We start from the raw sequence: 18106 nt of genomic DNA on the forward strand, positions 1-18106 counted from the left end.
TCGTCGTATACTTTAATCTTCCCTCGATCAAGACCCGGTTCACGTTTTTCTTGATCTAAAATGCCAAATTTAGCTTGTTTATTGGTCTCATTACGCAAATCAATCCATAATTCATGCTTTGGTAAAATTAACTTTTTAACCCTATCTTTCCATTTATTTACGATTTAGTCCCTAGGCTCGTAAAATGAAATGCATGCATTTTCTTGGTTACCCAAACCTAGATGAACCTTTACTATGCTCATATCAGCCCATATTTTCCTTTATTTCACATTTTTACTACTCAGTTTTACACTTTTACAAACAAGTCCCTTTTTAGGTGCTTTCACTAAAAATCACCTGGTAAAAGATGTTTATCATGTATCAAACATTCATATTCCTCCATTAATCAACAAAATACATGCATGTTACACATGGGTCAAATTTCATACATGAACCCTAGCTCAAAATATAGCTAGAAATGGGTAGATCATGCTTCAAAGACTTAAAAAATGCAAAGAACGTTAAAAACGGGGCTAAGGAGCACTTACAATCAAGCTTGGAAATGTTGAACAAAACCCTAGCTATGGCTATTAAGAATTTTGGCTACCACATGGAGAAGATGGACATATTTTTTCTTTGATTTTCTTTTTTTATTCTTTTAATTACCTAATAACCAAAATGCCCTTAAGGCCTTTGTTTCAAATTTTACCTATACATGTCCATTTTTGTCCAAAATTATAGAAATTGGTCAAATTGCTAATTAGGACCCTTTAATTCATAATATAAAACATTTTCATGCTTAAATCTTCTAGAATGCAAGTTTTGCATCTTATTCAATTTGGTCCCTAAAGTTCAATTAGACATTTTATTCATAGAATTTCTTCATGAAACTTTCACATAAGCATGCATTCATATCATAGACCTCATAAGAATCATATAATAATTATTTCTATCTCGAATTTGTGGTCTCAAAACCATTGTTCTGACTAGACCCTAATTCAGGATGTTACAACTCTCCCCCTTTAGGGATTTTCATACCCGAAATTCTTACCGATAAAAAGGTTTGGGTACTATTTCCTCATAGCCTCCTCGGGCTCCTATGTGGCCTCTTCAACCCCATGTATTTGCCATAAATATTTCACAAGAGCAACACTTTTTTTCTCAATTGCTTGACTTCCTGAGCCAATATCTTAACAGGTTCTTCACCATAAGTCATATCCAATTTGATTTCAACCTCTGTCGGTACAATCACATGTGAAGGATCCGGTCTATATCGGTGTAACATGGACACATGAAAGACATCGTTAATCTTTTCTAACTCAGTCAGCAAAGCCAATCGATAAGCATAGGCCCTATCCTTTCGGTAATCCCATACGGTCCTATAAAACAAAGACTTAACTTCCCCTTTCTACCGAATCTCAAAACCTTTTTCCATGGAGATACTTTCAAGAATACCTTATCACCGACTTGATACTCAATCTCTTTCCTTTTTAAATCCGCATACGACTTCTGCCCATCCAAGGCCACTTTCAAACAATCACGAATTACTTTCACCTTTTCTTCGATTTCCTTAACTAAATCGATTCCATGAATCTTATTCTCCTTAAGCTCAGTCCAATACAACGATGTACGACATTAAAGTCCATATAATGCCTCATAAGGCGCCATCTTCAAGCTCGACTGGTAACTATTATTGTAAGAAAATTTGACCAAAGGTAAGTACTTTTCACAACTACCTTGGAATTCAAGAACACAACATCTGAGCATATCTTCAAGTGTTTGAATTACTCTCTCTGATTGTCCATCAGTTTGTGGATGAAAAGTGGTACTAAAATTTAGCTTTTTACACAAAGCTTCTTGTAATTTCTTTTAAAACCACAAAGTGAACCTCGAATCTGTATCCGAAATAATCGATAAAGGTACTATAACACCCCAAACCCAGCCTGGACATTATGGCCGAATCTGGTGATGTCACATTGGGTGTTTTTTGTAAAGTGTCATATCGATGAAAACTCTTACTATATATTTAACCTCTTTGTGTGTTTCTGAGTTATGTCATTTGTAACACCCCTTACTCGTACCCGAGGCCAGATAAGGTACGAGGCGTTACCGGACAAACATACAAACATTAAACTAAAATACGGGCCATAAAATTTCATTCATATTTCAAAACGTTCATTCACTTACACATAGTCCCTTATTTGAGTCTATGAAGCCCAAAACATACTTTAGAAAGGGTTAGAGACTAAACCGAGAACTTACAAAAATCTTAAAAATTTCATGCTTTAAGGCTCCACACGCCCGTGTCCCAAAGTCATGTTCCATACACGGCTGAGACACATGGTCGTGTCTCTACCTATGTGGAATATACCTAGGCTATTTTCCAAGCTTTGGTCAACCTTAATCTCTTACACACTTATACAAAATCAAAAGCATATAACATGGTATTATTTAATGATTAAATATTCTTAATTAAACCAAAAACATAGCATTTTTATATCATCATACATGTGTCTCTCATACTCATTTTACCTTGTTTATTATAGTACCACTTATACATTTATACCAAGATTATCATCTTACCAAATATCTTCAACTTAATCATCAAGCATTCATATTTAAAACTAGATCATATCTTTATAAAATACCACAATTTAGATGCGCAAATAACATGTTTGCCTAAAACATTTTAATTCAACTCCATACCCTACAAGCATTACATTGAGACTAGTCATATAAATATATACATGTCATGATACATATCATTCTCTTTCTGTTTTCTTATAAACACATATCATTTATTTCATTATATCAATATTTCATATACCATAGTTTCCATGTATTCCACATATATTTATTTTCCTCCTCCTCCTCTCCATTCCACATCCTTAATGTATATAGCATTCTTGTAAGTACGATTTCACAATTTACTAGTAAATGCTCACATCAAACTGTCCACACAAGTCATAGTCACTTACTTATTTATAATTCGAGCTACAGAGCTCCAAATTAAGATCCATAAATTTCCCCTAAAACTAGACTCACATATCTTTGCACCATAAAATTTTCATAATTTTTGGTTTAGCCAATTAGTACAGTTTATTCATTAAAATTTCCCTTGTTTCACATAACCTCTCTTCACTAAAAATTAATTATCTCACAATACAAAAATTGGATAATGTTCTTGTTGATTTATATTGAAAATAGACTCATTAGGTATTTTAAAAATATAATTTTAAGCCTCTAATTTTTTTTATCCAAATTTTTGTGATTTTCCAAAGTCAGAATAGGGGATCACGTAATCATTCTGAACCAGTCTCACAAAAACATAAATATATCAAAATATAGAACTCCTTTTCTTGCTCTGTTTCTTTTATATGAAAATAGACTCATTAAGCTTTAATTTAATATCTTATTCAGTCTCTGATTCAATTTCTACTATTTTTGGTGATTTTTCAAAATCACATCACTGCTACTGTCCAAAACAGTTTTATTGCTAATTCACTCTTTCACACTTTCTTTGTATTAACCTCATTTTAACATACATATCACAAATCATTTTCACCACATTTCATACATCACAAGTCTAGGCCCATGATCACAAGGTCACTATAAAATCATCCTCATGTATAACTTACTTGTTTATAACCTTACCACATCCTGGTCACTTAATGAACACATCATTCACATAACCAAGTTCATGCACTTATTCATCACAAAACTCACAAAGCAATACATAGAGAGTCTCCCGTTGAACACTTCGGATCAATCCTCGATACTTGGTGGTTTCAGCACATTGCTCCACCCATTATAGAGATCGGCTCTCTTGTACACATGGTGAACACTCAGTACCACCCATGTGACCTAGCCAATTTATCTCGTAGCTCTCTTATCTACATGGTGTCCTTCACCTGGAGCCACGCATACGACCTAGCTACATATATCCCGTAGCTCTTTTATCTACATGGTGTACACATAGTATCACCCATGCAACCTAGCTACATCATAATGTCTTGTAGCTCTCTTGTACACATGATGTGCACTCAGCACCATACATGTGACCTAGCTACATACTATCTCAGATCATCCAATCTTTCCAAGGTTCAATCGGATTTCTCTCTTTTCCAACAATTTCACCAATCAAGTAATTATCCACAAACATATTTCCAATATTATTATAAAATATCATAATACAAGTAATATTGATGTATTACTTACATATAAACTTACATCTCATTTAATATCAAGGCAATAACATTAAATTACACATTGCCTTATTAAAAATCATATGAACTTACAATTTCCCATAATATCCATAATCATAGAAATCACATTTATGTATGATAATTCAATGCACTTCATGTACCATAGACATATTTTTGAATCAAATCATAAACTTGGCACCATAATCATTTAATTTAACATAATTCAATTAATTCACTAAATTTATTTCAAATATAAATTACAAACATTATTGTTTGTATTATTATCATACCAACTTACATACTTTCAACACCTCAAAAATTATAATAAATATATCAATTTTACATTGAAACATGCATAAATTAATGCTTATTATACATATGAACTTACCTCGATACTAAAACGATCATTTTACCAACTTTCCTAATTTTCGATTTTTCTCTCATTCTAGGTTCAAATCTCATTTTTCGGGATCTAAAACATCATATTTTACTTATTTAATTAATTTAATATTCAAAATAGTCCTTAACTCAAACTTTGGAAAAATTACAATTTTGCCCCTAAACTTTTGCATATTTACACTTTTGCCCCTAGGCTCGGGAATTAAACTTCATCCCTTATTCTTATGTTTTATGACATGCTAATCACTTTTCCCTTCTATAGCAACATCAAATTCTCACTCTAACAAATACTTATGACTATTAGGTATTTTTACCGATTAAGCCCTTTTACTCGTTTTCACTCAAAACTGAGTAGCACAAGTTGTCTAACATAGTTTAAAACCTCATATTCTATCATAAAACAGAAAAATAAACACATTTCACCTATGGGTATTTTTCCAAATATGAACCCTAGCTTAAATTATTGCTAGAATAAGCTTATTCAAATTACCAGGATTCCAAAAACGTAAAGAACTTGAAAAATGGGGTTAGAATGGACTTACTATTGAGCTTTGAAAGCTTGAAAAACCTAGCCATGGTTTCCCCCATGCTAATTTCGGCCTCCATGAAAAAGATGAGTAAATTTTGGCTTTATTTTCCCTTTTTATTTCTTTTAATTACCAAATGATCAAAATGCCCTTCCTTACTAAACTTTCAAAAATTCCATCCATGTCCAATTTTTGTCCATCACTTAGAAATTGGTCAAATTCCTATTTAAGACCTCATAATTAATATTTCAAAGAAATTTCATACTAGAAACTTCTAGAATGCAAGTTTTGCAACTTATTCAATTTAGTCCCTAACTTCAAATTGAGCACTTTATGCATAGAATTTCTTCACGAAATTTTCACATATCATGAAATCATATCATAGACCTCAAAATAATCATAAAATAATTATTTTTATCTCAGATTTTGTGGTCCCGAAACCTCTGTTCCAACTAGACCCAATTTTGGGCATTACATCATTCATTTCAAAACTTGAGTCACTAACCAAAAAGTATTTACTTTAAAATCGCTATTCATTTCTAAACATATCATTTTATAGTGGAAGCTTTTTAAAACAGTTGCATACTTGTGTTTACTTTGTAAAAACATTGTTTCTTTTGAAAACTCTAGTTTTCCTATCTCTAGTAGTTTTAAGTCAAAGCAAATAAAAACCCAAATTTAAGTTAAAATCCATAATTTACAGTAAAAATACCTAAATTAAAATTGCTTATAAAAATTAAGCAAATATGATAGTAAATGCAGTTTTGTGGCTACCTTTGAGTCCCTCGTAGCACTGATTCGTCTAAGCCTGAAGATTACCTTTACTGATAAACAGATGGGTGAGTTTACGAAAACTCAGTGTGTAATCCCATATAAGCAAACAGTCAGAAAATAAACACAGTCTGGGCCTAAGTCCGTTTTAGTAACAGTGACAATATCAGTTTAGGCTTTAGCCCATCTCAATATAAAAATAGTCATGTGTTTGGGCCTTGGCCCATTACAGTAACAATAAACAATGCAGTAGCAGTAATTAGTGCAGTAACAGGAATCAGTGCAGTAACAGTATACAAGTCCTACCCATCCAGCCTCTACACTCCATCTCCGTCCAATCCTACACTTCATGTAGGGATATAATCAACGCACCCATCCCTACACTCCAGAATTAGCACCAGTTGCGGCACTAAACGGTAATATGCAGCTGGGCTGCCAGTAATTTAGGCTCAAATCGTTTCAGTGCACTTCCTCCGATCATAATAAACCCATCCCTATGCAATGTATCATACAGTCATGTCATGTCATATCATAGAATCATACATGTATCCATTACAGTTTAAATAACATGCTAAAATAAGGTCATACATGTATATATATATATACATCACATAGGGCAAAACAGTCATTTTACCATAAAAGGGTAAAATAGTTATTTTATCACATAAGGGCAAAACAGTCATTTTACCACATAAGGGCAAAACAATCATTTTATCAATTAGGGGTCCAGGCACACTTATCGACTCAAAAGTAGGTCCACAGTCGTCTCGGGCAACTCGTGCAACCTTATCAATCAAATAGTGAAAATGGGCCCAAAGCCCACAATGCGGGCCTATGTGTGCCCACACGCCCGTGTGGCCCACATAGCCTAGAAATGGCCTTGGCCGTGTGGATTACACAACCTAGCCCAACGTTCTACACACGTCTGTGTGGTTTACCCGTATGGGGCCCACATGCCCTTGGGGACCACACTGCCCAGTTTGGCCCAAAATACGACTTAAGCCTAGGAAATCGCTCATGGTGGCCCCTACGATCAAATGCCCATGTCTATGCATTCGGATTGCCACACGAGCAAGTGTACGCCCGTGTAGCATCAATTGACACATTTTTCAGCTTTTGTCGATTTATGATTATGGCAGTGTTGTTACACACCTGTTTGCAAAAATGGACAAAAGCCCACGAGCACGAAACCTATGTTCAATTAGGACACTCTGTCAGTCCTTTAATCAATAGGGTTAAAAACCCTCTTTTTAACACTTATCCCAAAATCCTATTTGATACTTGCCTTGTTTGAACGAGTGTGGTTTAGCCCGCTTAAACCACTGTTGAGGTTGATTACAAACTCCTTGACAGATATCTGCATTACAAGTAGATTTTATTAATCAGGATTGTTAATACACGTGGCTTAAGTCCACATATGATAACTTACAGAAACACAGAACCCAAAAGTAGGGAGAAGAGCATTCGGCCTATACCAAAGAATGCAAGGCAAAATATTCAGGTTGAACACGCTAACTAAGAATAGAGTTACCTTCGATCGAGTGATGAAAGAAAGGTTTCGAATGCTTCAGTAACACTTGTAAACCCCTTCACTCTTCGAGAAGTTCTAGAAGCCAAAAGAACACCACACATAAGAGAAGGGAGATGAGAATCAACAATAAGAGAAAAGAGTATTTAGCTTAAACAGTGTAAGAGATGGGAGACTTGATAATAGTTAAGAGAGAACAAGAAGGAGTCGAGTGTACTCACCAATTTGTCAGAGAATAATTGCCAAATCGAAAACAAAATGGAGAGAGAGAGATGAGGTATTCGACCTTGGTACCAAATAGAAAGAGATGATAAAAGAAACAATTTGAGGGTGAAGAGAGAGGAGAAGTAGGGGGTATTTGGTCACAATAACAAGATGAAGAGAAAGGAAATCTATTAACAAAAAGAATTGAAGGAGGGGAAAAAGGTATATTCGGCCAAAAGAAGAATCGATTGGGGAAATAAGAGAAAGAGAAGCAATCGGTTAACAGGATAACACTAGGGACAATAAGCTCGGACTAGACCAAGACTCGAATGTGTTGAGGGGAGAAGAGAAAGTGTTCAGTCAAAGAAATGGTTGTCAAAGAAGAAATAGATGAAACAGAAAAATACTCGAATAGAACCCCTACCAGAATCGGCCTTCAAGTAGAAAAGAGCAAGCAAAACCAAAAAATGAGAAGTATACCACTCAGGTCGAATTCTTAAGTGCCTAAAGTTCAACTTTGGCACAACACTACCTCTCCCCTCAACTCCCCATGATTTCCTCCCCAAATCCCTTCTAAAATTCCTCCATCAATATCTCCTCAATCACCAATTCAAACTCTACTCAACTCAGCAGAGTTTCGGTAAACATCAACTACTCATACAGCAAGAGTAGAAAAATAAAGCACCCCACTGCCTTCCCCAGGATTCGAACCTCAGCCCTCTGGCATAGGTAACACGCTACATACCCCCTAGACCAGCAGGCTCTTTTTATCATGCTTCACCCATTTTTATTTAAAAGCCTACTGACTAGAGATAGGGTTTATTCAAGTAAGGAACAAAATTTTTGCACAAGCCAAGGCTTAAACCCAAGACTTCTTAGACACTCCTAGAATACATAACCACTGAAATAGATACACAGTTGTGTCACTTTCTTACACAACTTAAACATTTATGTGTTGCCTCTTAACTGTTTCCATCCTCAAAACCTAATACTTTTAGGCCCAAAATTTGGGGCGTTACGGGTACTCTATGAAGTCTCACAATCTCAAATACTTCATGAAGTCTCACAATCTCAGAAATATACAATTTGGCTAACTTATCAAGTGAATAATCATAGCATACCAGTATAAAATGAGCCGATTTAGTCAATTTGTCAACCACAACCCATACGGCATCTTTCTTTCTTGGCGTCAACGGCAAGCCTGTCACAAAGTCCATAGTAATTCTGTCTCATTTGCATTCGGGAACTAAAATAGGCTGGAGTAAACCTGAAGGTACTTGGTGTTCGGCCTTTACTTGTTGACAAATCAAGCACTTCAATACAAACTCAGATATATCTCTTTTCATACCATTCTACCAATATATTTTCTTTAAATCATTGTACATTTTTGTGCTACCTGGGTGAACTGACATACCTCCATTATGAGCCTCATGCAAAATATTTCGAATCAACTCATCATTCTTTGGGACACAAATCCTTCCACGGAACCTCAGACAACCATCAGAATCTCTCTGAAAATCTGATTCACTACTCAACTCACACTAAGCTTTCTTAGCTTATAACTCTTTATCAGCTTCCTGAGCATCACATATTTGTTGAAGAAAAGTTAGTCTAGCTCTTAACTTTGCTAGAATTGCACCATTATGAGATAGGGTTAGTCGTGCGTTCATAGCTCTTAAAACAAATAAAGACTTTCTGCTCAAGGCATCGACAACCACATTTGCCTTACTGGGGGATAATCAATCACAAGCTCATAGTCTTTTAACAATTCAAGCCATCTTTGTTGCCTCAAATTCAAGTCCTTTTGGGTCATCAGATACTTAAGACTTTTATGGTCTATATAGACATGGCATTTCTTCCCAAATAGGTAATGTCGCCAAATCTTCAAAGCAAATACAATGGTAGCTAATTCTAGATCATGCGTAGGATAATTTTTCTCATGCGGCTTCAGTTGCCTCAAAACATAAGCTACTACCTTGCCTTCTTGCATAAGCACACAACCTAGTCCACTCAAGGATGCATCACTATAAATTACAAATTCTTTCCCTAATTCCGATTGTACTAACAATGGTGCCTCAGTCAATAACATTTTCAACTTCTCGAAGCTCTGCTGACATTTTTCTGATCGTTCAAACTTAATATCTTTATGAAGTAGTCTCGTCATAGTGGCTATCCTAGAGAACCCTTTACAAATCGTATGTAATAACCGGCCAAACCCAAAAAGCTCCTAACTTCAGTTGCATTCCTTGGCAGCTTCTATTCGATAATAGCAGAAATCTTACTGGGATCAACTCGTATACCATCTCCTGAAATAATATGGCCTCAGAACCTGACCTCTCAAAGCCAAAACTCGTTTTTACTAAACTTGGCATATAACTTTTTATCCCTCAAAGTCTGTAACACTATTCTCAAGTGCTCAGCATGTTCTACCTCATCTTTAGAATAAATTAGAATGTCATTGGTGAACACCATAACAAAACCTATCCAAATATGGCCGAATGATTTGGTCATTAAATCCATAAACATGGCAGAAGCATTTGTTAACCCAAATGCCATAACAAGAAACTCATAGTGGCCGTACCTCGTTCTAAAGGCAGTCTTAGGTACATCTGACTCCTTAACTCGTAATTGGTAATATCTGGATCTCAAGTCTATCTTAGAAAACCATGTCACTCCTTTCAGCTGGTCAAAAAAATCATCAATCTTTGGAAGAGGATACTTATTTTTGATTGTCACCTTATTGAGTTGCTGGTAGTCAATGCATAATCTCATGGAACCGTCCTTCTTTCTCACGAATAATATGGGAGCACCCCATGGCGAAAAGCTAGGTCTCACAAAACCTTTGTCAGTCAATTCCTGCAACTATGACTTCAATTCTTTCAGCTCAATCGGGGCCATCCTATATGGAGCAATAGAGATAGGTGTTGTCCCTGACATTAGCTCAATACCGAATTCAACTTCTCTAATTGGAGGCAAACCCAAAAATTCTTCTGAGAATACATCCGTATACTCGCTTAACTGGCACTAATTCAATTAATTCAATTTTCAATTCAGATTCCTTTATATTCAATATATATGCCAAATAAGCTTGATACCCTTTTCTCATGTATTTCCGAGCAATCATTGAAGAAATTACCATTGGTGACTTATCTACATCATCTGATTCAACCCGAAGAATCTCACCATTTTCACATTTCAATTCCATAGCTTTCTGTCTACAATTCACTATAGCATCATATAGTGTCAACCAATCCATACCCAGTATGACATCAAATTCATCAAACGACAACAACATCAAGTCGGCCGGAAAACAATGACTTTTAACCATCAAAGGGCATTTCTTACATACTTTATCAACTATCACATGCTTTCCTAATGAGTTTGACACCTTAATCATAAATTCTGTAAACTCGACACGTATATTCATACTAGATGCCAATTTCATACACACATACAAATGAGTACAGCTAGGGTCTATCAAAGCAATAACATTAGTATCATAGAGGGAAAAATTACCAGTGATCACATCAAGAGAGGTTGTGTCTTTGCGTGCGGGTATGGCATAGGCCTTAGCCAGAGTCCTAGCTTCAGATCTCACTATTGTATCTCATGTCACATTCTTACTACTAGACCTATTCCTGACATTTCTTGAGGGTCTTCGCCTAGAAGCTGTGCCACTCAGTCTTGGACTCTGAAATCTTTCTTTCTCTATCATCTCGGGACAATCCTTAATAAATTGGTCTAGAGAACCACATCTAAAACAAGATCCTTCACTCACCCTACAATTGCTAGAATGACGTCTACCACATTGCTAGCATTCGGCCTTGGAAGGTTTAGCGTTACCCACACTTGCCACGGATGTAGCCTGAGATCTAAAACCCGAATTCTACTTCCTATGATTCCCGTATAAGTGTCCAGTCGACACATGTGAATGGGAGTACATCTCTCTAGGTTTCTTAGACCGAGATGGAAATGACTTACTCTGATATCTCTTTCTTGTGTCTCTAGCCTCAGACTCGGCTTTCTTCTTTTCTTTAACCAATTCTTAAGCTTTACAAGCCCACTTAACAAGTACCACAAATTCGTTCAACTTAAGAATACCCACTAATGTCTTAATATCCTCATTAAGCCCATCTTCAAATCTTCTGCACATCTTAGCTTCGGAGGATACACACTCCCGAGCATGTTTGGTGAGTCTGATAAATTCTCTCTCATATTCACTAACTGTCATATGACCCTGTTTCAAATCCAAAAATTCCTTACGCTTCTAATCGATGAATCTTTCACTATTGTATTTCTTTCAGAATTCCTCTTGAAAGAATTCCCAAGTAACCCTCTCCGGTGGTACCACAGATATCAGTGTTCTCCACTTGTGATACGCCGCATCTCTCAGCAAAGATATGGCACATTTTAGGCACTCCTCAAGTGTACAGGATAATTCATCAAATACCTGCATCGAGTTCTCTAACCAGAACTCTGCTTTGTTAGGATCGTCATTAGCCTTTACCCTAAATTACTCAGCACCTTGCTTTCGAATTTTATCAACTAGTGTTCTAAAGAATCTCATGAAATCCATACGTTGAGGCATCACAGGTGCAGGTTGAGGATTTAGGGGAGGTGGGGGAGGTTGAGCGTTTGGGTTCGTTCGAACGAACTCTTTATACCATGTATTCATCATGTGGAGAAAAGCCTTTCAGCCTTCTTCTTCTCTACTTATAGTTTCGGGTCTACTCTCAGATGGCATCACTCCTTCAGCTGGGGCAGGCGCGTTACTTTCTACATCATCCATCACTGCTCTGTCGAGATCCATTTGATATATGAAAACATATTTTAATATTGTCAGGAGTCGTCACAATATCATTATATATATACGTATGGCATGTATAGCTAGACTCAAATATGCTAGGTTAGTTCGAGAATCGACTAAACTATAGTTCTGATACCACTAAATGTACATCCCTTACCCATATCCGACGCCAGACAGGGTATGAGGCATTACCAAACTTGTACTCATACATTCATGCAAAAGTCGGGAAATAAAATTTTTCTTTAAAACAACTTCATTCATACATACACAAATTGTCCCTACTATGAGCCTACGAGGCCCAAAATAGCCATTGAAAAAGGATCAGGACTAAATCGGGAACTCTTAGAAAGTTTGGGAAATTTTCCCTAATACAGAGCCACACGCCCGTGTGAAATAGGGGACACGCCCGTGTGCTCTTGACACGCCTGTGTCCTCCAGCCGTGTAACTCTCTGACTATGACATCAACGCCAATTTAGGGTCACACGGCGGCATTACACGCTCGTGTGGTCAGACCATGTGGTCAATTAAAATTAAATGAGTTTTTCATAAAAAGGTGTATACTTCACACGGCCAGAGTATATGCCCATATGGGTAGGCCGTGTCTCTCACACGGCCAAGACACACGCCCGTGTCTTAGCCCGTGTCTTACTACTGAGCATACTGACTTGAAAAAGTATGGTGCAGGGGACACACGGCCATTCCAAACACCTGTGGGTCAAACCGTGTGTGACACACAGCCTAGACACATGCCCATGTGTCTACCTGTGTGAACAATTTGAAGGCTATTTTCCAAGCCAATTGCCACCCTTAATGACTCATGCACTGTAACATAATAAAGAGCATGCAACATGACTATCCAATTTAACTATCCAAATTCATCCTATTGCACATTCCCTTGATCACACCACCTGGAAGCATTTATACAAACTTCATGCAAATCAATTTAACTATCCAAATTCCAAGTTGCACATTGATAACTATTTTCATCTTAGGTTAATAAACCATTTCTTATTTCCTAGTATTAAATTCATACATCTTCATACATCCACTAAGCAATCATATTCCATATCATCAAGGAAACATCTCATGTATGCATGAACAATTAGATATTACAACCCAAGAATCAATCATGAGCCATATCACATGGCTATTACAAAATGAATCATCAACATCATGGGCCTTCACAATTTGGCCAAATAGCATGACACATATCACAAAAAGACCAAGTCCTCTATATATGCCATACTCAAAATAACAATTTAACTATACCCAATATTGCTTTGATAGTGAGATCGAATACTCCGACAACTTCCAATCCCGAGCTAGCTTGGCAGAACTACAAGGGATGGAAAAGAGAGGGGAGTAAGCATTTAACCTTAGTAAGTCCACATGCAAATAATATGCAATATTAGTAAACCATAATCATGCAAGACATAATAGCATAACACCAAGATTATTCGTCATTCAAGCATTTTGGCTCATGTATCAAGTGTTCATATACATATATATATATATATATATATATGAATATACTTTCCCGTCACATACCATCCTTTAACAAGGCATCCCTTATGAGTATAACATACGTACCTGTACATATTTGTAGCATACCAAATAACTTTACCTTCATTACCATGCCATCTTGGGACTTTATCGCATCATTCATTATAATACCTGTTAAACACTTGGAATACTATTGGACACACGGAAACTTGCACATAAATGCCACATAAACATACGTAGCTAAAGCTACCTCATATCATGAAATGCTCACCATGGAGCTACTCACAGGCTTGCTCATATAAGCTACTGATCAAGGTGTAACTACACAGGCTACTCACAAAAGCTATCAGGAATCCGACCACTCAAGGATTACCTAGCCACCGGTAAGACACACAAGACCATTGTCCGGAACTCAATCACATGTATCGCATCCATTATGAACTCGAACCAGTCAACGAGCTCGGATGCTCACATCCATAATGAACTTGGACCACTCAACGAGCTCGAATGTCATATATATCATGAACCGGGATCACTCAACGAGTTCGGACTTCTTAATTCCTTGTGACATGTCACTTGTATCCTAAACTATTCTTAAGGTTCAAACGGGGTTTTTCTCACTTACACATAGCATCTCCATCGTATTTGCTCGTAACGTCGTGGATAACGACCAATATCATTCATACTTACAAATTCATCATTAGGCATAGCATTCATAATAAGCAATAAAATAATTATCACATAGTGTTAACACAACATAACATACCATGTTATCACATTATTTACACATGTACTTACCTCGGCACAAAAATGATGGTAATCGAGCCTAATCGTCGTATACTTTAATCTTCCCTCGATCAAGACCCAGTTCACGTTTTTCTTGATCTAAAATGCCAAATTTAACTTGTTTATTAATCACATTACGCAAATCGATCCATAATTCATGCTTTGGTAAAATTACCTTTTTACCCCTATCTTTTCATTTATTTACGATTTAGTCCCTAGGCTCATATCAGCCTAGCCGAACCTTTACTATGCTCATATCAGCCCATATTTTCCTTTATTTCATATTTTTACTATTCACTTTCATACTTTTACAAACAAGTCCCTTTTTTAGGCGTTTTCACTAAAAATCACCTAGTAAAAGATGTTTATCATGTATCAAACATTCATATTCCTCCATTAATCAACAAAATACATGCATGTTACACATGGTTCAAATTTCATACATGAACCCTAGCTCGAAATATAGCTAGAAATGGGTAGATCATGCTTCAAAGACTTCAAAAATGCAAAGAACATTAGAAATGGGGCTAGAGAGCACTTACAATCAAGCTTGGAAATGTTGAACAAAACCCTGGCTATGGCTATAGAGAATTTCGGCTAGCACATGGAGAAGATGGACACATTTTTGCTTTGATTTTCCCTTTTTATTCTTTTAATTACCAAATGACCAAAATGCCCTTAAGGCCTTTTCTTTCAATTTTTTCCTATGCATGTCCATTTTTGTCCAAAATTATAGAAATTGGTCAAATTTCTAATTAGGACCCTCTAATTCATAATCTAAAACATTTTCATGCTTAAATCTTCTAGAATGCAAGTTTTGCATCTTATTCAATTTGGTCCCCGAAGTTCAATTAGACATTTTATGCATAGAATTTCTTCATGAAACTTTCACATAAGCATGAATTCATATCATAATCCTCATAAGAATAATATAATAATTATTTCTATCTCAGATTTGTGATCTCAAAACCACTGTTTCGACTAGACCCTGATTCAGGATGTTGCATGGCTGGCCAAGGGAGTGCTCTTTAGCTGATAATTTTAGCTATTTTTAGCCGCCCTCTTCAGCTATAAAAACCCCCTTAGGCTGGTCATTTGAAACACATCTCAAGCATTCACATCTTTTCTCTATTCTCTTCACTTTCTCTCTTCTTTTCCATTCCAAATTCCCTTGCTCTCTTGCCGATTTCGCCTCTTGGAAAAGGGGCATCCATCAGCCATTTGGAGCAGCAATTAAGTGTTCATAGTAGCCTTAGTCGATAAGGACAATAGAGAAGGAAGAACAAAGCAAACTAGTCAAGCCACAGAAAAACACCGGATTTGATTTTCGTTCCCTATCTCTTTAATTTTTGTTGTTGTTATGATAAATAAATCTATGAATATTTATGTTGTTGATATCTTTAATTTAATCAATTTAGCTTGAATTTAATTCGTGTTAGGTTGATTGCATTTCGTTTGCTAAAATTGTTAAAATTGTGTTTATGTTGTTATAGGTCTCAGTAAGATGCTTGATTAAGTAAAATCATGACTAAGTTATTCTTGCATTATAATTGTAAGGTAGCTAATGAATTAATTATTTAAATGGATTGAAATTGTAATTAACTGACACAGTACTTAATCAGTGCATGTTTAATCATCTAAGGTAGCTGAGGATTAAATTAGCAACGGTATCTGACGATACATTTGCCTTTTATAACTTGCAAGATTATTGTGATTAAACCGTTTCAAGGTAGGGATACTTTGCTACCTCATGTAGTCTTTTATGTGCTTATTAGATTTAATTAATCGTTTAAATTGACATAGGGATATGTCTAGGAGATTATTTTGATTTAATAGGTATGTATGTGCAATAACATATTTGCCTAATAAAGATTTGTTTAATCGGTTGAATTGACATAAGGATATAGTCAAGAGATGAATGGATTTTGGTAAGTGAGTATGCTCATAAGTTAGCAAATTTCCGAGTTTCCGTGAATTTATTCGTAACAATATAAACATGAGTTTAATAATTCTAAGTTAAGAAATGTAATTGATCTAACACAATTATGTCATCTTGATTAAAATCGTATTTTGAAATCGTACATTTGAGACTTATTTATTTAGTTTACTTAGTTTAAAATCTTAGTTTTTAATCACCCTCTTCAAACAAAATATTTTTCTTCACCAAAGTGTTTTAAATAGCATTCATAAATAATTCTTTTCACAGTCCCTGTGGGTAAGATAACTCAATATTTACTTGTCACTTTATTACTTGTTGCAATTGTGTACACTTGCTCATTTCCGTCGTTCCAAGTTTTTGACGTCGTTGCTGGATACTGTTTTAGAAGACATTATTTGTGAAATTGTTAATTTTGCATTTTGGTCTATTTTTTTCTATTAAATTTTAATTCTATTTTTGTGTGTGTTTGTTTCAGATGTTTATGAGTATTTATCAAATCATTGACTTACTCCCCGTAAACCCTAAAATTGAAAGGACTTTTTGACAAAGTAGAAGACAAGAAACCAAAGAAGAACCGAAGATATGAATTTCGAATATCCAGGAGGAACATTCATTTATAATACTCACAATCCGATCATTGTTGCTGATGATAAAAACTGTGCCATTCAACAATATGCCATTCCTCTATTCAACTAGCTCAATCCTAGAATTAGGAGACCCGAAATTGAGACACAACAATTTGAGCTGAAGCAGGTCATGTTCCAAATGTTGCAAAATATAGGTCAATTTAGTGAGTGATTCATTTAAACTAGTCGGGGTGACTGAGGACGCCTTGAGACTAAGATTATTTCCATACTCCTAAAGAGATAAATCACGAGCATGGTTGAACTCCCTACCGTCTGGTTCCATAACTACATGGCAAGAGTTGGTTGAACATTTCTTAATGAAATATTTCCCTCCATCTTTAACCACCAAGATCTGAAATGAAATCACTTCATTTTAGCAAAATGATGAAGAATCTTTATATGGGGCATGGGAGGGATTCAAGGAGTTATTATGAAAGTGCCCTCATCACGGCTTTCCTTGTTGCGTTCAAATGGAGACATTTTATATTAGTCTCAATATTCATACTAGAATGATGGTGGATGCTTCAGCAAATGGAGCCCTTCTTTCTAAGTCTTATAACGATGGTTATGAGATTATTGAAAGAATTGCCAACAATAACTATCAGTGGCCAATCAACCGAGTAGCCTCAGAAAGACAAGCAGTAGGATTACATAAAACAGATTCACTTGCTTCTTTGGTAGCCCAGGTATCCTCTGTGTCTTCTATGCTTAAGAACATAACTGTTAATGGTTTCAATGGTAATCTGACAGGTTAGCAAATGAACCAGTTCGAGGATATTTCTTTTGAATACTGTGGAGATAGCCATTTCTTTGAAAATTGCCCATTGAATC

The 18106-nt window shown here is 35.9% G+C and overlaps 1 non-coding gene across 1 annotated transcript; it reads right to left on the reverse strand.

The window, feature by feature from the left end:
• Nucleotides 1–17622: 17622 nt before the first annotated feature.
• Nucleotides 17623–17729, reverse strand: LOC128294627 (small nucleolar RNA R71). The gene has a single exon (XR_008284935.1). It is a non-coding gene; the product is annotated as a small nucleolar RNA R71 (small nucleolar RNA).
• Between the last annotated feature and the right edge of the window lie 377 nt (nt 17730–18106).

This window comes from Gossypium arboreum, chromosome 6, assembly GCF_025698485.1.
Source record: "Gossypium arboreum isolate Shixiya-1 chromosome 6, ASM2569848v2, whole genome shotgun sequence".
NCBI lineage: Eukaryota > Viridiplantae > Streptophyta > Magnoliopsida > Malvales > Malvaceae > Gossypium > Gossypium arboreum.